The sequence below is a fragment of the Myotis yumanensis genome, unplaced genomic scaffold (genome assembly GCF_028538775.1).
Source record: "Myotis yumanensis isolate MYYU_CA2020_CCGP unplaced genomic scaffold, mMyoYum1.0.hap1 SCAF_4, whole genome shotgun sequence".
Classification (NCBI taxonomy): Eukaryota; Metazoa; Chordata; class Mammalia; order Chiroptera; family Vespertilionidae; genus Myotis; species Myotis yumanensis.
Genome location: NW_027223755.1, coordinates 17,078,910 through 17,098,287, shown reverse-complemented (window position 1 = coordinate 17,098,287; position 19,378 = coordinate 17,078,910). Strand labels below are relative to the sequence as shown.

At 43.0% G+C, this 19,378-nt stretch overlaps 1 protein-coding gene and 1 long non-coding RNA gene across 2 annotated transcripts in view; one reads left to right on the top strand and one right to left on the bottom strand.

Annotated features, from left to right (window-relative positions):
* BASP1 (brain abundant membrane attached signal protein 1) overlaps positions 1 to 11,030 on the bottom strand; it is a 44,208-nt gene extending 33,178 nt beyond the window's left edge. The window contains exon 1 of the mRNA XM_070411925.1: positions 10,836 to 11,030. The gene's annotated coding sequence lies outside the window, so the exon portion shown is untranslated. The remainder of the gene's footprint in view (positions 1 to 10,835) is intronic.
* Positions 11,031 to 11,599: 569 nt separating this feature from the next.
* LOC139008030 (uncharacterized) overlaps positions 11,600 to 19,378 on the top strand; it is a 43,918-nt gene continuing 36,139 nt past the window's right edge. The window contains exon 1 of the long non-coding RNA XR_011471087.1: positions 11,600 to 12,454. This is a non-coding gene — a long non-coding RNA (uncharacterized lncRNA). The remainder of the gene's footprint in view (positions 12,455 to 19,378) is intronic.

Genomic DNA, 19,378 nt, shown 5'->3' with positions numbered 1-19,378 from the left:
AGTATTCAATAAGAAATTCTGTTGCTCACAGGTGCCCCTCCCTCTCTCAAGACTGAACTGTTTAATTAGGTAGGGAGGTAGTTAAATGTGTCATCAGAATCCAATTTAAATGGAAATACGTCCCGGCCAATTAAACCTCACACTAACCAGTGCATGCATATTAGTGCTCTAAAACATTTGTTCTAGCAGTTAGATATTTTCTCTACCCAGGTAAGCTATGCAAACAATTGCCAACATGTCAGGGCCTGCTGGTTTGCCACGTGGCATGCTGCTCATGTTAAATACCCTAAGAGTTTGGGTGTCATCTTGCCTTTTAGATAAATCTCCTCTAGTTCACACCCTCTTCCAACAGGATCATGCCCAGCTCAAATTTAGCTTGAGTTTTTTCACTCCCCTGGGAAACAGCAGTAACATTTCTTGCAGTCTGACATCATCCTGGACTTCTTTGCCCTTTAGCTGAGATTCTTGGCTCCCACTACAGAAGTGATAAAGGATCCTCCTTTGGTCATCCGCCCAGCCAAGGGGAATCAATACAAGAACGAGACCCGCAAGTAGTGTCTCTTGGTCTAAAGAAGGCAAGTGAAAGGGTTTAGCATGAGTGCATTTGTCCTGATTTGCCAACTGTTTCCTCTAACCACCACTTCTCCCCTGAATGTTCTAATATTTGTTGCTGGGAGCAAAGATACAGTAATTTTTAAAAAAAAAAAGTGTTAGTATTGACAACATTAAAATTTAAAGTACAAAAAAATGGTATTTTTTAAGTAGGAAGGGCTAATTAACATCGTTATTTCAATGAGAGGAAGGGATGTGAAGACTACTGAAAATTCATTTTTTTTGTTGAATTCATTTTTTATTACATTCTCTACATTCAGAGTTAGTAGCCAATTAAACATAGTATCTTAGAAATATTACTACAATGCTTTTCCCACTGAGAGTGCATTGCATTGAAAACTACAACTCTTACCTTAGTGAAATCTTGTGCTGTAATTCCATTGTATAGTTAACTCCTCTCTGCATTGTGGCCAGTTGCAGTCTCCTAAGACAACCACCTACCCAGGAAACCTTAGTACAGCTGAAATCAACGCTAAGCTCTCTGGATGGTGGAAACAAAACCAGTTTGAATAGAAAGGGTAGAGGTGAAGAAGGTGAGCTACTAATGTTTGTCTCTTACACCAATGAAACCTTCAGCGAGACTTTATTAGTCAACCATTGGACTGGATTTGGGAGAAGAGTAACATTCAGATGTGAGTCACACGAAGAAACACACACCTGGGAAACCATTATCCATCTTGTCTTGACAACCTTTTCTAGAACATTGGGACAAACACTTGTTGCTATTTGTCTGAAAATCAACACTGAAATTTCTGGAACCTGGTTTCTGAAGTCCAGTTGGGTGAGGTCTCAACAAAAGATCTCCAGGACTACTGAGGAAATGCTCTTGCCACAATAAACCTCCTGTCAACAGGGTGGTATCCACCAAGGTTGGGTTACCACAAGAAGACCCAGGAACTACTTGTAACTTCCAATTGTTAACTAAGATCCTTGCTTTTTTCCTCTGGAAAATGAGTCATTCAGAAAAGATTCCAGAACACCTTGTTTAACCAAAACAATGTATCTAGTAAATACCCTAGCAGTCACATAACCTTACTCTACCTTCTTACCTTCTTGATGAAATGCAGAAAAAAGGGAGAAAATCACTTCAAATCTCCCCACCTGGAAATCACTGATTTCTCTAGATTTTCCTTTTCCCGATCATCTTAAATATGCCCAGGGCAAATATAGGAGCTCTTTATCCTCTGATGAAACAGCTGAGAACATTTTGTAAAGGTCAAAGACAGCAAATATTCCTACAGCCCCTACTGTTTCCAAGATAACCTCAGAAAAGCTTAAGACAGTGTTCTGTGAAGACCCAACAATTCTAAGGAGAACTTTTTCTATATATCCTGAAGAAATAGGAGTGTTCTGACAGTTACTAAATGGTTGCTATTGTTTTCCCTTTTAATATACTACTTCCACAATTAGATTTTGTTACTATTTGATTTGGCTATTACATTAACCTAGGTAGTAATGGTGTTTTGAATGGCTGTCAACAGGCAAATGATGTGGGTCTTTTCAAAATCACTTTGCCAAGCAATTCAGGGAAACTTGTAATGTAGAAAGCTCAACCAGGAAAAACTATTCTCTAGCATCTATTCTTCAGAAACTTAAAAAAGAGGTTTTAATTAGAACTTATTTTAGGAATACATCTTTTTCTGAACGTGCAAAATTGTAATAACTTCAAGCATTATAAACACTGGGAGGTCATCAAATTCATCAAAGCTTATCCTCTTTTGAAATGTCTAATGATGATGATTTAAAAATATGAATTAAACTTGTGTCTTATCTAAACTTCACTATCAGTTTCACCAAATACAAATGTAAACACTTAACATTGCTAACATCAGTTTCAAACATCTAAACAATAATTTGCAAAATGTTTTAACATGTACCTCAGTTCCATGTTTTAATGACTACTTCGGAAACTCAGAGCCCTTTAAGTCCTCTAACTCAGCTCAAATACTATAAATGATCATTCCAAAGAAAAAAAGATTAAACCTCCTGTATTATGCAGCTTTCAAACCAAGAAGCCAGATAACACTGGTAATCAGCATAAAAGCTCATGTCCACCCATCACCTCCCACAGCGCAGCATGCTGGATTTCCCAAGAGTTCCCCGGAGCATTTCTAGGGCCCAAAGTTTGATGATCCCACTTGCTCTGTAGTCCCCTAGTTAGTCTAAAACCAACTGGCTTATTTTCAAACATGTAACCTCCACCCACAGCTCCCAGCCTTGGACCACTATTACTTTTAGGTGGAAAACAAAAGATATGGCACGAAGATTTCATTGTATGAGTCAAGTTATTTAATACATGCCATGAATTCTTTGGCATACGAAGGAAGTCACGGGCCTATACTGTAAGAAGCCCAGGTCAGTTGAGAAGAAAGATAGTGAATAGATAAAGCGCAGGTGGGCACTGGAGACAAGGGGCACAGCGATGTATCAAAAAGTAGTTCTTTCTCCGGGGGGGGGGGGGGGGGGGGGGGGCTGCAGCAGAGAGAGACACATAGACTTAAATTTGGATTTTCAAAAAAGTGGGAGGAATGCTTTTTTTATGTTGCAGACAATGAGTAAGAGGTTGACTCAAATTGAAAGGGAGGGACAGTAGGAGCGCGGCTTTATTGGGAAATAACCTGGGTGTCCACTCAGCCACTAAGCAGCTCACGGGACCTTGAGTAAGCCACTAACTCTCCTAGGGGCCTTTTAAGTTCCAAAATAAGTGTTTTAGTCATGAGTTTTCAAACGTTTTGTTGTGATGACATGAGTATTTACGAAGGACTTCTGTTGCAGTTAGGATCGTATTGAAAACAGCCACCGAGTTTCTGCAAATGAATCCTGCATGCACGGAGGCAGAATGAAAACCAGTGAACCAACTTAGGGCTTGGTTTATTTCTAATCAGGCAACTCGACTACATCGCTGGGAGAGGGTTGACTGATATCCGATTGGTATCTCGAAGTTAGAATTACCGGTATTTGAGTGGTTGCCTCCACCTATGAGGTGTAATGGGAAAAGTGAAGGGAGTCAGGCAAATGCACGACATTCACCCACAGTCTTTATTAGGAGCAGCCATCATCATCAGACTCAAAAAGGTCTGACTTAAGGATATTAGCCCGTGTCCACTGTGATAAGAGCACATCTAATCTATAAGTGACTTAATGTATCTACTGATCAAATATTTACTCCGCCCTTCATCTTTTCTATAATACATAATTATTCATTGAAGAACTTAGCACAACTCTCTGTAAATAACATTGAAGATGTTAATACATTAGCAAGCTGTCCATATTACATAAGGTAAAATGGCCAAGGCTTATGGGAGCCCAATATAGCATTGTGGAGAGGAATAGGGCCATCAGACAAAGATTTAAATTCTATCTCTTTCTATTAGCTCTAGAATATTATGAACATTATTTAACCCTTATGGATGAAGAAAAAGGGTCCACATCCTAATCCTGATAAGCTCAGGGGTGGCCTGTATGGGATAAAATTCAATGAGAGCATATGATATACAATAAACAGCCAACAAATGTTCAATTTCATCCCTTAACTTCTCCAGATTTTAAAAAAAACAAACTCATCGATAGAGGAAGTTTTAAAAAAGATACAACCACCATGTCCAAAACCTATTTCTACAGTGAACACCTGACAGATAAGTAAAATGTCATTTCCCTCCCAAATCCATGATTCAAAACATGTTTAAACAAACTATTAAAAATGATTTAATCAAAATAAGAATGATTTCACCTTCCCTCAACAGCATAAGCCAGTGTCAGGAAGGCCAAAAACAAGCCATGTGGACAGATCCCTGAGTTAAATGCCTGAAAGGTTGGAACTTACTGGAAGAGGATGGATCAACACCAAATATCTGAAATTCCAAAGAAACAGGTTTGTTTGTTTTTAAGAGGCCATAGTGGCCAAAGTCTCCATGTAGATATTTACTTGCAAAGACTTTGTCAACAGGTGACAACATCTTTACATTCCGACCTAATACAGTTTCGCTCCTAGAATGGAGATAGTGGGGATGTGGGAGGGTATACCATGTGCATCCTTAGAATTTTAAATATATAAATTGGTTTATATCAATCTTAATACTAATGACTACAACACTCCTTTCAAATGCCAATTAATGCACCTTGAATCAAGACCCAACAAAAGCCAGTACTTTGAGGAATTCCCTAACATCATCCAGTGAGCCTTTCTCTGAGCTCTCTCAAGTTCCAAGGACTTTCACTTTGTTTTTCTTCTTCATTTTAATGCCAATTCAGTATGGAGGCTAGGGTTGTATTAACCTACCCACTTTGAAACTAAGACAAGTGTCCTGGCCATATATTCAAGGTATCATAGGACTTGACTATGCAGCCAGGATTATCCTAAACCTCAGACTTTAATGTCCTACCATCTACTCTCTTCAAGGCACCACCATGGCCTGTCTGGCAACAGGACCTCAGAAACAAGCCTATGAACAGCTAGAGAGGTGGGGGATGAAGCAAAGTAAGCTGGGCTTCTCCCCACTTTGTGGTGAATGTGCTAAATAAGATGCACTGAATAGGTGTGAGGGATTTCACTTAATCCTTAACAACAGCTCCATATTGTAAACCTCATTTTACAGGTGGGGATTGAGGCACAGAGAAGCTAAGCAATTTGCCAAAATTCACACAAACAGAAAATGGCTGAGACAAGATACTTAACCCAATGAATCTGGCTCCAGAGTACAACTCCACACACTTCACCCTCCAGCCCATGCTTTCTAGATATCATACTCCCTTCACAATGTACAAATAATAGCTGAAATACACCTTTCAGAGAGACATCCAAAAAACAAACAAATGAATCCTTCCTCACCCAAAATGAACAACCACCACAACAAAATCAATTCAACAAAGTTCAAACAATGTTTAAGTGTTAATGTGGAAATACTGTGTAAATGCTTTGCTTCCCCACTGAACACCATTTTCCTATATTATCTTGAAGTGTTTCCTTATGCCCTGTGTCCCTGTGGTGCTAGCAGATGGTTTCTATTTCTCAATATCTAAAGCTTTCAGGAATTTATTCCTAGACTACGAAGCCTGCTCAATCACAACCTCCCCTCACTGATGGACTTGACTTAGCAAGAAATCTCTTTCCCTGTGTTTGTTCAAAATAAAATCGAATGCCTTTGGAAAGCCTGGTTTTTTAATGTCATTTAAATCCTTACGATTCAGAAGGAAAACACCCTATGAGACTCTCTCAGCATCCTACTTCACCCCATTTCTGATCCTCAGAGGAAAAAGAGAATGCTGTTTAATCAGTCATTTTTGGGCTTGTGTCTCCTGAAAATTACAACTTAACCATATCCTGGTAAGAATTTGGCTCTATGGTTGTATTTTACTCTTGATAAAGTTCACTGGACAAGTTTTCTCACGTGACACTTACCTAGGTCTGCCTTATCAGCTGTGGAGGAAATGGCATTTAACAGAATGGCATTTCCTTTGGCAGGCAGGGAATTTCCGTGGTTTTAAGACTATCTCTATATTTTCTCAAAAGAACTCAAATTGCCATCTCTTGAGTTAATAAGCAGCCATGGGGAATTCAATGGGAGTGGTCATCCTGTCTCCATTCAACCCACTTTCAGCAAACTCCCATGCATTGTCTCAGAATTTCAAATATGTACATCCATAAGGCCAGAAATTCTGGATTAGGAAATATTAGCATCTATGAGAATGAGATATCCTATTTCTGACTGAATGCACCCATAGCCCTCAGGTCTTGATTAATCAGTATGAAACAAAAACATAGCTCAATATACAGAAATTAGTTAGTGATGTCAAACACACAAAGTATTTTGAAATGTAGACTGAGAAGTCCAGGGGCCCCTAAGAGCCAGCTATTGTGTTCATGCACTTTTTACACATATATGTGTGGTCCTTAGTACAGCCTGAAAATAGGAATTATTATCCTATTTTTAAAACAGAAGAAAGTAAAATCCAGAGAGGCTTGAAATATTTTGCCCAAAGTGGCCCAGCCAGTACTTAGAGATTTTTTTAAAACCAAGTTGCTTTCCACTATTCCATAGGAAACCTAAGTAAGTAAGTAAATAAATAAATAAATAAATATTTCCCCAAAACACATCAAGAGTGTACTCTTTTTTAACATTCTGACTATTCGCAACTTCAAAGTCATTTATTGATATATTAATCCACAATCATTAAGCCAGAGAGTAAAGTTCATGTTGCATTAGGTTATCTCAAGTCTTAAGAGAAAATAAATTATAAAGATTCAGTAAATTGAGAAAACTTGATAAAATGAAGAAGATTCCACATCATCTCCCTGTGTCTATACGTGTAAGTTGTTTTGCCTGGTTTCCAGTTTACCAGCTAAGACTATCATTAAGAAGATGTTAATCTTCTGATAAAGGAGGTGCAACAATGAGAAGATAAAAACTACACATAAGAAAAACAAAAGCCTAAGCAAACCAAAGCATGTCTTTCAACGAAATCTGACACCAAAGGCAAATGCTTTTAGCAAATAATAACTGACAGGCCTTTTGGGGACATTTTCCAAACAAAAATGTACAAGAGGTCACAAAAATAAGACAAAACAGTTTTTATAAATCCTTTATTTAGAAGGCATTGTTTATTACAGTTTTTAAAATTCAGTAGAGTTTAATATGAGTTTTTAAGCCTCTAAATGAACATCTTCATTTTAAATGTTCAATGAAACCCATTTGTTTTAGGGTACACTGGTAGAAATTGGAAATGAGCATGTTAGTAGACTAGCTAGTCTTGCTTCCTTTTACATACATATTTAAAAAGAAATTATTTTCCGAAGACAAATATGAAGCACTATAAAATAATATTCTAAACCAACTGGTTTAATTTCATATCATTAATAAGATACACACACACACACACACACACACACACACACACACACACACCTGGCACCTTAATTGCTTTAAAAATGGTTTTGAGGTTTGCAATTTTTTTTATAAAACTACAATGAAAATCAAAGACATCTATTTTACAGTGATCAAGTCTCACCTAAATGTAAGTTTTTCATACTCCACTTATTTTGACCATGGAAGGAAAATAGTTTTAAATTGTTCTTGATGTGAATTAAACACACACACACACACACACACACACACACGAACAGGGAGCTGAATCCCTTTGAGCTGAGCTCGTCCATTGGACGGTTTCATTTGAGTGATCTGGGGAGAGAACGGGCTCTCTTCCACGGGCCACAATGAAAGCATGAGCACTAGTTAAAGAGAAAAATGCCACTGTCCATATAGTCACTATTGGTGAATTTTTGTCAAAAGGCCCAATTAGCTCCTTTCTCCACCTGCTAAGGCTTGGCAAAAGTCAAGCTAGCTACAAAGTAAGACAACTGATCTTTTTAAAAAATTCTATTTTAAAATTATTTTGCTCAAAAAACTAAGACTCATTGAACTTGGGTTTTATTGGTATATACTTGCTATTGAATTTGGTCTATATTTCAACTCACCTCTCCCTTAAAAACACAACCAACAGGAAAGAAAAAAATAAGAGAGAAAACGTACAGATGGCCATCTAAATCATAATCAATCATTCAATACTAAGGAATAGAGCGGGTACCAGGTAGCTAAACTACCAAATATAGGCTCTTTTACATAAGGTCCAAGTTTCTATTAGAAGGAACAAAAGAGGTGATTTCCATTTTCCTGCCACGTGTTGTCTCATCAGGGTGTGCTGAAGTATAAAATTCCTATAAGTATATTTATCTGCAAAAATATACTTAGCACTATTTTATTATACACAATTTCTCCTTTTGGATGGTAAACAAAGTAGCCCAAAGAGAAATCTAAAATGTCATAACCTGGATAATTCATATTGGAGGGAAAATCAGCCAAAGGTATATGTGTATTATGGCTTCTGTTAAATATTGCCAGAGGAGGAGGAGGAGGAGGAGGAGGAGGAGGAGGAGGAGGAGGAGGAGGAGGAAAGGAAGGAAAGAAGGAAGGAAGGAAGGAAGGAAGGAAGGAAGGAAGGAAGGAAGGAAGGAAGGAAGGAAGGAAGGAAGGAAGGAAGGAAGGAAAAAAGAAAGAAAGAAAGAAAGAAAGAAAGAAAGAAAGAAAGAAAGAAAGAAAGAAAGAAAGAAAGAAAGAAAGAAAGAAAGAAAGGAAGAAAGAAAGAAATGAACTTCCTTCTTCCTCCCCAAGAGTGGATTTCCATCTCCACGGGGTTTGCCTTTGGGGATTCCTACTGAAACAATGAGGTAGGAAGCAAGAGAAAAATAAAAGGGTTAGGATCCTGACAACCATTTTCTCTGCTCTGGGTTTTGTAGGCCATCTTGTTTCTATAAAAGCCAGGATGTCTCAGTTTTTCCCAACTAGTGAGACCAATGTCCCTTCATCAAATGACCAGCAGCAAAAAAAAATGTCAGAGAATTAACTGATGCAAATTCAGAGTGACCATCACTGCAGTGCTATGTTATAGGAAAAAGAACAATGGACAGTACTAGAAAGTAAAATAATAGCGTTCTATTTTTAAAAACTTCAATCCACACATTTGCTCTCATTATAAAAGCTAATCTTATTTTTGGTCATTTTAAATCACTAAGAAAGAAAAGATGAGAGATAGCCTGATAAAGAAACATACACACGGGGTAGGGGTGGAGGGGAGACTGTCATTTTTACCCAAGGGTTTCATGCAACATTTAGGGCAAACGCCTTTGTTCCTCCACCTCGTAAGGGAGTGGGTGGGTGGGTGATGGAGAGATCAGACGCGGCTGCCGGGGCCCTCCACACCCAGCTCTCCCGCGCATGCGCGAGGCCAAGACAAAGGAATAGGTAATTACAGTCCGGATTCATTCATTTTGCCCGCAGCACTGGGGATCCGTTGGCCCCGGCTGTAATCCCGAGGGAAAGGGGCAGAGGGTGTTGGTCCACACCCCTGTGGTAGAAAGACCACCTCGACGCTGCCAATGTTTGATTGTTACCTGCCGCGGACGTGCTACTGGCCTCGCGGGAGACCGAGGTGTGTCAACCCCGTTCAAGGTACTAAAAATGCGCCATGTGCGCTGTGCTCATTTCGGCAGGATGGAAAGTACACAAGCAAGGGCTGTCCACGGAGACCGTCTCAAGGCGGAAATGTCTCTGGGGAAGCAGCTCAGGAGCCGAGCCAAGCATTCGATGAATATTCATGAAAAGAATGCGGTTGGTTGGTAGCCGCACGTAGTGGGTGCGATCCGATCCAGGGATTCTGCAATTTACATTTTCGGAGGGGGGTGGGGGGGGGAGGAACAGGAACCGGGAGTCGGGTTTCAGGGTTCTTGAGGCAAAATCTGCCAAACCCTAAATCTGTGCTCACAGAGGGGCTGGGCCCCTTAAAGGCCAAGCTCGGTCAGGTTCAAGCTCACACCCTCCGGGCCGGGGCCATGAGTGAAGGCACCCGGTGCATTCTCTGAACCGAATACTCCAAAATATTAAATGCTCAGAGGGGCCCACAGGAGTGGGAAAGCAATTCCGCCCCGTCCGAGCCCGGGGCTTTGATCCACTCAGATGTGCTTCTGGGGGCAAGTTGTCCTGTGACCCTCGCATTTCTTGGCCACTCGGAGCCAAGACTCAGGAGTCCCACTGGCCAAGGAAACCCATTTGATAAAGCCCACAGCCACCTCCTTCCTCCGATCAGACCAGATTCCCCATGTTCGCTCCCCGTTCACTCCCGCCCCACCCCACCCCCACCCTCCATCTTTCACTGCTGCGCCCCTCGCACCAGGCGCTTTCTTCCCGCGGTGGAAGGTTCCGATGACAGAGACGCTCCCTTCAGCCCCACAAAACCGGCTCTTTGGGACTCCGTGCGCTCAAAGGGTTTCGTTCATTCGGCAGTTTTTTCAATTAGCAGCTTCTCTCCCGCTACCCACCAGCCCCAGCCCCAGCTCCGTTTATCAGACTCGCCATCTCCCTCCCACCCCCCACCCCCCATCCTCTCCACCAAGCGAGTGGCTGAAGCCTCACCTGAGAGGGGGGCGGCGGGGGTTCACCCCAGATCCCCGAAGTGCGATGGAGCCCTCGTGGAGGGACCCCGTGCCCGTGGAGGGATCCCGAACCCGGCCCTGCACGTCCACCACCCACCCACCCCAGCTGCAGCGCGGAGCTGGGAGGAAGGGCCCGGGGAGCCGGGCGTGGTGCCGTAGGGGAAACGGAGACCCCGGGGTTGCCGGCACCTTGGGTCTGCGGTGGCGACGGGGCCAGGGCCACCCGGACGCGCCTCCTTACCGGCTCTGGGTGCCTGTGCCGCCCCTGGGTGAACGCGGTGCCGCCGAGGGGCCCGGGTCGCTGGCGTCGTCCGGCCGGGTGGCTGGCCGCTGGCGGAGGCTCTCTGTCCCGCTGGACGGCCGAGTCCGAAGCGAGGAGCCAGTTGGAGCGCTGCCGCCGCCGCCGTCGCCGCTGCCGCTACTGCCGCCGCTGCTGCAGCCACTGCATTTCTTGCGCTCGCGCTCCCCCTCCCCTTCCTGCCCAGCGCCCTCCCCCGCCGCGTCCGCCAGCCCAGCCTCCCTCTCCGGCTACCCCGCCCGCCTCCCTCCCCCTTCCCCTCCGTCTCGGTGCCCCGCCCGCCTCCCCTCAACTCCCCTCCACTTCTGTGCGCTCCCGAAGTCCCCTCGCCTCACCCTAGCCCCTTCTATATCCCCATCCCGGTGGTCCCCCCTTTCCCCTGCTCTCCATCCCTGTACCCCTCCTGCTTCTCTGGATCTGCCCACTATCTGGGTTTCCCACTCCCTGCCCACCACTCTCCATTCTGGGGCCCACCGCCCGGGTGCCTCCCTCCCCCGCTGCGCTGGGCTGCCCGTGGGTGGGTCTCTCTCTCTCTCTCTCTCTCTCTCTCTCTCTCTCTCTCTCTCTCTCTCTCCTGGCTAGAAGTGCTCCAGCTATCGCTCAGACTTAAGGGGCTGCCTGGAAGTGATGAATAATGCCCCCCTGCCACCTGCTACCCAGCTCAGCACCCCATTCCCGCCAGCTGGCCACATCGGGCTGAGATTCTGACACCCTGGCAGACAGTGAGGTTGGGGGTGACCTGGTGCTTCCCCTCAGCCCTTAAGGACAGATGTCCGCGAGGTGGAGGGGGCCCCCGTCCCCTGGCACTTCTGGGAGGCGCCCAGCGGACCGGGCGCCCTGGGTGGGCGGCTCCCGCGCACACTGGGTTGAGCCAGGACGGCTGCCGCCTCAGACCAGCGCCACCGCCAAGGTCCAGCTGGCGGGGCGGGCTTCGTCGCCCTGCGAGGATGCTCTCTAGACTTGAGAGAGAAGGGAAAGACAAGGACCCGAGGAAAGAAACCGTCGGGATTTTGTGTGTCTGTGCCTCTGTGATTTAATGGAGGCAACCAGTTCTCGGGAAGACTGGGTGAGCCGAGGCAACGCGCACGGGAGCGCACAAGTCAAAACGGGGCCAACTAAGGCGTGTCTGGGAGTCCTGGGGACTGCCACCTGGTTAACACCAACCAGGACACAAAACAGCCACCCGGGTGGGGAGAGATGTTCACCTTGCTTATCTGTTGGCAAGAAGCAAATACAAAAGATAAGATAACGTGATGTCTCTTACAACGGTGGCTCTTTCATTAGCCAATTTCACCTTCCCGCAACACGCGTGCGAACCTTTGGAACTTTCATTTGCGGCATTTTGGCGCCCCCTGGCCGTGTTTGGATTGCTCTCGTGCTCGCCTGTATCCCAGCAAAGAAAAGGACTGAGTTGCAGGTTTCCCTCCCGGGTGGATCTGCCCTCCTGACCTGGGCCTCCATTCGATCAGGGGCAAGGTTGTCCTCCAAAATCGGGACGACAAAACGCATATTGAGGGGGACCGACGCCAAAGGCAAGTGCATCTGCATTCAACCTGGAAAAGGTAAGCCTATTTTTGATTAACAGGAAAAAACCTTACCTGAACTTAACTGCATTTCAGTGGGGTGGCCATGTCAACCCAGTTCTATGCCAGAGGTTTTATGGTGAAAATACCCAACGGAGCAGGTATTTACAGCTTACATGAGGCTTTACCAAACGAGACAAACGCATGCGAGCTGGAAATGTTCACATTTTAACCAAAGGGCAGTAAGGACAAAGTAGGGATTCTCTTGGTTTGTTTTTTTATTCTTTCCTCTTTTTGCCATTTAAATGAATAGCAAATAAATATCATACAAGAACAGGAAAGCAACTCGCAACTAGGGTTGCCTCCAAGCTATTTACTTGAATATAAATACTTATTCAATAATTTAAAATGTTCAATATGTGTCCCTCATTCCAGCACACCATCTATGAAGCTAGATGCAGGGTTTCTCAACTTCCTGCTTTGGGCTGATCATTTTCTGTTGCTGGGTGGCTGTCCTGTGCACTGTGGGGTGTGTAACATCATTGCTGTCCTACCCACTGGTTACCAGTAACACACACCACCACCACATATGTTCCACAGTTATGACAATCAAAAATGTTTCCTGACATTGCTAAATGTGCCCTGGGAGGCAAAAATCACCCCAAGTCGAAAAATACTGGGCTATAAAATTTTAAACCATTGTGAGCAGGTCTCTAAGTTTTTACCCTGTCCAGTTAGGTGAGCATTTGCAATTTTATACTCAAGGCATTTATTGAGTGTATTTGTTAGGGTATCAGAGTAGTTAGTTATTTCATTTAGCATTCTGTTTTTTAGTCCTGTGCTCTTACAGACACATAAATCTTCTTAAAATTAGTAAATATATATATGGTCTCATTGTGTTTGCATGATAAGCCACTGGATGTTATGTCCTGTTTTCTCTTTCACCAATTTTTCAAAGAAAAAAAAGACAATAAAAATTAATGTTTGGTGCACCTTCGGTGCTTCTGGCTAAATTTTCACGACGGGGAAAACAAGCCTTTTCAAGGGTGTGATTGGAATACAGATCACGGTTTCCATTGAAATGAGAGGCAAAAGCTTACACCAGTGAGACTGGGGTCTCCTCAATTTTGTCTTCCATCAGATTTAGCTGTTCTCTTAAAATATTTTTAAGGCATTCTGCTTAAATTAAATAATGAAGAAATGGCTGACAATGCTATTAGCTTAAAGAATGGAACCTTTTCCAGAACTCATAAACATGTATCAAATGGTAGCCAAAATGTTTCATTGCAGTACAGTGCTATATAAAGTCCAATTTGGCGATGTTTTTAGTTGTTCTTCTAAGATCTTTTGAAACACACACCTAAGGAATTCAAATGAAGCTCTGCAGTCTAGAAAATTGTTAATATTAATATTAACTATTGTGGATGTCACTGGCTGTTGAGATTATGGACCTGGGAGCATATATTAAAGATGCAAATTCTAATAAATTAAATTACCTTTTAACATTTCATCATGAAAATAAAAATTGTTTTACTCTTCAAATGAAATAAATATATTTTTAATAAACAAAGCTGGACTTTCTTGGTTGTGAAATGAATTCCATGGTCATTTTCAATTACCTACCTAATTGGTTTCAGTGAATCCTAACCTGCACTATGAAAATATTTATCAAAAGGATACATTATTCAGTGACTACTGATTTTTGCTAAAGTATTTGCCATAGAATTACTTGCAATATGATGGACTTATCATCACCTAAGCTACTAGTCAGTTTAGCAAAACTTTGGTGTGTGTTCACCTTTTCAAATAGTCCCTGTTATGTGTCAATGGGAGTCCACAATAATCCTTTAGAGCTCATCTCACCTCCAAAACTCACCCACAACTCCCCTTTCCTATCTTCCATATCACCCACCGACACCTGGCATCCTCCTCAGTTCCCCATACTTGCCTCCTAAATAGTAAAAAGAGGATTAATGTCCCCAATAAAAGATGCAGACCAACATGAATGAAGCAAAAGCCTAGTGACAGCATCGTCACCCCAGTGATACCACCGCCACCTTTGCTGGGCATCGTCCTGGCTGGCTCCTGTTTAAGGCCACGGAATTAGCCCAAACACCCCGAGACCCATGCAGAGAACTTAATAAATGTAGCTCTACTGGTAAGCGTTGGCTAGAGGACTGAATTGTTAGTTTGCTCACAAGATCTCATCTACAAATTGAAAGCTCAATCAAGACCAGATAGCCGGCATTATAGTATGAAAATGTACAGCTTTTCCCCACTAAATATATTTATAATTTTTAATCAAGACAAATATTGAAATCTGTAGTCTTTATTTCATCTTTCTCCCTTCTTACACCGTGCCCCCCCCCCCCCCCCCCGCCTCCATTATTCACAGAGCCCGGAGAAAAGACTTTCTCAGGTTCACTCAGCAGTCCCCAAGCAGGACAGTGGTAACATCTGGAGGCATTTGGAAGGAAGGGGGCATAAGAGAGCAAAGTACCACTCGCCTCTGATGGATAAAGATCAGGATTGCTACGCAACATCCTACAGTGCACACAGAGCAGCCCCTCATCAGGCAATTATCCAGTCCAAAATGTCAAAAGGAGTGTGAGAACCCTGCATTTCAAAGCCCACGCCGTGGGGAAATGCCTGGTTTTTGTGCAGTGCTGCCAGGGGAATCGCCTCTCGCTGTGGTTCTTCAGCAGGCAGCTGGTTTGGAGGCACAGAGATGAGCAGAGTTCTCCTCTGGTCAGGGCCTGCTCCATGCCCTGCGCCCTGTACTGACCCCCTTCCTGGACTGGAGCCCAAATCCAGGCAGTCACTGGAGAGCAGAGCCAAAGATTAACACCGGGGATTGTGAATTCCACTCTCGGTTACTACACTCTGAGCCACTGGAGGAAAACAGATTAACTTGGGTTCCCTGTTTCACGTCCCTCTTTATGTTCTGTGAAAGGATAGCAGGGAACCTGAGAAAACGTGTGTTTACTATGAAGCGTTGGCCTTGAAATGGAAGGAGCAACCTGGCCTTGGCACGAACACTAGGAACATTTTTGCCCAGGATAAAAGGAGGCTGAAAAGCAACCTTAGACTCTGCCTGAAGAGTTCTCATTCCCAACTCCATTCTCCCTGTCGTCGACCTCAATTTCCAAAGTACGCTCTCTGCTCTCCAGCGCTTTCTATTCAGAAAACGCACAAAACCAGTGACAGACGATGTTTCCTCACTAGCCAGCAAGGGCTCTTTCCAGGCAGTGCCTACCTGTTTCTACAGACACGGGGCCTGGGATTAGAGTGAGGGAGCTCAGTGTTGGGAAAACAGTGCTTAATACTTTGGCTGCCCTTCCCCCGTAATCACCCACTAAACCCTTCAAAGAACAAGTTACTTTACAGTGGCTAAAGAATGTTGTAGAACAATTGTTCACGTGGCTCTCGTCCTGAATACATGAGATTGTAGAGGCTCCAGTGCTCGATAGCGCTGTCTCGCCCCATTCCTTGTTACTACCCTATTCTTCTCTCAGATCAGCCCCTGCTGGTAATGAAAATGGTTTAAACTTAACTCCAATGCAGGGAATGGCGCCCAAAATAAATTGGTAAATGCACGAGCAAGTTGCCAAACAGAATGCAGAGGATGCATAATTTTTGCTGTGAATTAGTGAGGGGTGCTGTTTTCCCGATGACTCCAAGTGCAAATGCTGTCCAACATTTGCTTAGCTCTGCTCTGTGGTAGACTCCCAAAGACTCGCAGATGCCAGAACCCAACTGCACCCCAAGCCCAGGAGCCTCCTCAGATAAGCTCAGCTCAATGTCAGAAAGGACTTCTCTCCAAACCAAAAAAAGTAAGACAATGAGAAAGAAGAGAGCCAGGCTTAAAGTGTACTAAGAGAAAAGCTGGCATAAACAGTTGAGGATATCTAAACAAACAAAACCAAAAGAGAAAAGCAGCTACTGTGTCAGCAGTTTGCGGGGTAACCCAATTCCATCGATGAAAATGAGGCAGCCTGTCACCGTGATGGACCATGGTATTTGACACAACAAGAAAATCACAGTTCTTGTCCCTGTTCCTGAAGGACTTGGAACAAAATAAAAAATAATAATAAAGCAATTTCATTGCAATTAAAATATTTGATCAAAATCAAACAACAAAGAAAGATATCAGAAACAACTTTTTAGGTGCCTAAAGCAAGCTGGTGAACAGGTGGTATGAAGTTGTTTCATTGTGCTCTAAATCAACACACAGGGGAAATGTTTGCAGGATTTTAGCCTCATCTGTCGCTCTCACTGAGAACTGGAGTCATGTCAGAGGTGGGGTGGAGGTTGCTCAGCCTTCCAGCACCATGAATGAGTGCTTTTGCAATGACCATTCGTTACTTTGAGAAGAATATATAATTTTGTGCGTTGTTCAGGAGACCTGTTCCGGGCTGAGAAATCACTGTTTAGGGATTGCCTCCTCGTCAGCTTTCTCTGCACTCAGTATTTGAACTCCACACTTCTGTTTCTTGCATTTTTCTGCTTCTTCGCCTTTAAATGAGTGGATGAAGAATGTGGCCCTAGCCCTGGCACCCTTTTCGCTGTCTGCCTAGGTCTCAGAGGCATCCCACTCTCATCCACTTCTAATGCAAAAGTCCTCCCCACTCTTGATGGCAAGAGCAAGGAGATGTTAGCCTATGATTAGCACCTACTGTACCAACCATATGTTAACTTACTTTTTGCATTGATGGGCCAGTGGTCAACACAAAGTTCTGTTCTCTATACAACATTGGTTTTTGTCTTTCTCGGTCTAGCTGAATGATCTAATACACAGCATTGCTGCTGAATCAAAGTCACTTAAGCATTTTATCTTCTACTGAAGGCCAATTAACTTCCTTTCTGTTTTTTTGACTTCTAGTCACGCTGCTGTGACAGCTTTAAACACATAGTTCTCATCTTTTAAAATATTTCCTCAGTTGAAGTTTCTAGCAATGGGATCCATCAATCATTGCTATGCTGATTTTTATGGTTTCTGTCCTCCATTGAGATTTTAAAATTCTGTGTAACCAGAAAAATTTAACAAAACCTGTTTCCCCAGCAACACCACCAGTACATGTCACATAAATGTTTAGGTGCAAAATGGTTTTAAACTGCATATATTTAATTACCGACAAGAATTGACTTTGTTTCTCCAATCTGGCTTCACTGTTTGGGTTTCGTCTGGGAAAACTGATTCCATTCTTACAGATTAGTTCTCTTTGACATCTGTTGAACTCCTTTGGACTATGACTAGGGGAGATAGAACATCTTAGTGGCTGAGTTGACAAGCTTGGTTTTTAGTTAGTAATGGTTTCAAATCCTAATTATGCTTCCACTTTCTAGCTTTTTTATTTTGAACATAATCCTTCCTGATTTTTAGCCTTAGTCTTTTTCATGGGGAAAATGGGAAAATTCCAACCTCACTGCGTTGTTCTGAGGATTCTGTAAGAAAATGTATTTAAAGCTCTTAGCTAATTCATAAAACACATTCAGCAAATGTGTCCTATGAACCTGATTGTAGGGCGCCACCAGTAGGACCACTAAGGAAGAGATAAAATAAGAGTTGAGTACTGTATCAGGAATTGCAGGAGGGCACAGCTAGTTATAATGAAACACCTGAATAATACAGCCATGTTTGCCCAAGGAATTTAACTCTAAGCTTCTTGGCAGCCAAAAGAAAAGATGAAAATATGTGGACTATTAATTTATCTAATAAAAGAAAACATTTTCGTGTGTCAGGAGGGACAAATCTTCCTAGCAATCAGCTTTAAGAGGAATGTGTTGCTAGATTCCTTTATGTAAAGGACACTGAATTTCATAAAGGACAATTTTCAATGATTATTTTTACTGCAACTGACTTCAAGTACTGTGTTGACAGAAAAATAATAAGAAATATTTGTATTTTAAGGTCTTCTTCTCCCTCTCCTCCTCCTCCTCCTCCTCCCCTTCCTCCTCCTCATCCTCCTAAACTTAACTTGTGTTTTGGCCCAAGTAAAGGGTTCCCCCATTTGTGTCTAAAGGGGTGCCATGGGAGTCTGGCAGTGGACACCCCACATCTTGTTGGCAGCTGCTTAAAATCAGCTCGAGGGCCTGCAGAAGGGAAGCCCCAGGGGCAGGAATCAAAGGAGCCATAAGAGGCTCCTGGGAAACAAGAGAGGAGGGGAGAGGGAGGTGATAGGCATGAGGTCCTGCTGTGCACAGCTCCCTCTAGGGAGGAGTGAGGGGCTTGCTGTAGCGCCAGGTCTGGGAGAGAAGCAAACACAAACCTTTCGCCAAAAGCTGAGAGAAATAGGCTTGACCTCAAGGATAAATGTAACAAGTAGAAAGTTTAAAAATACTACCCACTGCATAAATCTATTTTCATACTATATTTTTAAAGTTGTTATCTGATCATCTCAAAGGTAGTGATACTTTTTTTTAAAAAAGAAATTTAAAACTAAGGTTAAACATAGAGCCCCTGCCTTCAAAAATATACAATCTAATGAGACACTTATAACTTAGAAAGGGCCAAATAGTGACTAGTTTAGGCCATGGGATTTCTGTTGGGCACTAGGCAACTCTGCCATTATCTGAAGAAAGCAGCCATACATCATGTGAAAACCAATGGACATAGCTGTGTTACAATAAAGATTTATTTACAAAAAAAAACACGTGGCAGGTCAACTTTGACACAGAGCTACCATTTGCCCACCGCTGGTCTAGATTAATAACAATTTCCTCCTGCTAAAATCACCAATCCCTATCTTTTCTTTTCACTAAGCTAAACTCTATACCTTCTTTCAAATCTTCAAATCCATTCAGATTTTTTTTATCTCTTCAAAACATTTATGACTGTCTGACACAAAAGGTGATGAAAATTTTGTATTTAATCCCGATTTCCTTTAAAAGAAGCTTATGCTTTCTTCTGAGCTTTATTTTATTTAAATCTCATAATTTCACACTTATTATGCTGTAATTGAA